Raw genomic sequence first — 699 nt, 5'->3', positions numbered from 1 at the left:
ACCAGCGGACCTGTATTTTCCCACACCGGGTGAAAGGGGGGGGGGGGGGCAGGGGGCACTCTACTCCTAAGATCTTATCGTCCCCAAAGCGAAAGTGGAAGAAGGACAGGATAGGAGAAAACCAGCCGCCCCGAGAACAAACCTTATCTATGTATGTACCTACTTATTTAGGAAAAAATTCACCCGGGGCAGGAATCGAGCCCGCGACCTAGCACTAACAAGGCAAACGCGCTTGGCGCTACTCTCCAAGCTAGCAAAATTTTGACTTTGTGATTTCCATGAAAATTAGCATTAGCTGAAAAAATACTCGTTAAGTATATCTACCTACGAGTATTTTTTCCGCGATGTGTTTTTCGTGTCATCGCGGGGACACGACCCAAGGCTCCCCATTAGGACGAAACGACACGAACTGTGTCGTTATCACGAAACGACTTCGAATTTATTGCTTATATTTTTCCAAGCGATTTTGGTCGATTCTATATTTAGACGCTCTCGAGAGAGAAAGTAAGAGTGCGGGTGAGAGAGTGAGAGAGGACCCGAAATCCCGCTTCTGTCACACATTTCTTCAATGTTCTCCCCATGTTTTTCTTCTTCGTCGTCGTCTTCTTCTTCTTCTTCTTCTTCTTCTTCTTCTTCTTCTTCTTCTTCTTCTTCTTCTTCTTCTTCTTCTTCTTCTTCTTCTTCTTCTTCTTCTTCTTC

This window comes from Diaphorina citri, unplaced genomic scaffold (assembly GCF_000475195.1).
Source record: "Diaphorina citri unplaced genomic scaffold, Diaci psyllid genome assembly version 1.1 scaffold1744, whole genome shotgun sequence".
Classification (NCBI taxonomy): domain Eukaryota; kingdom Metazoa; phylum Arthropoda; class Insecta; order Hemiptera; family Psyllidae; genus Diaphorina; species Diaphorina citri.
This window is presented reverse-complemented; position numbering follows the sequence as displayed.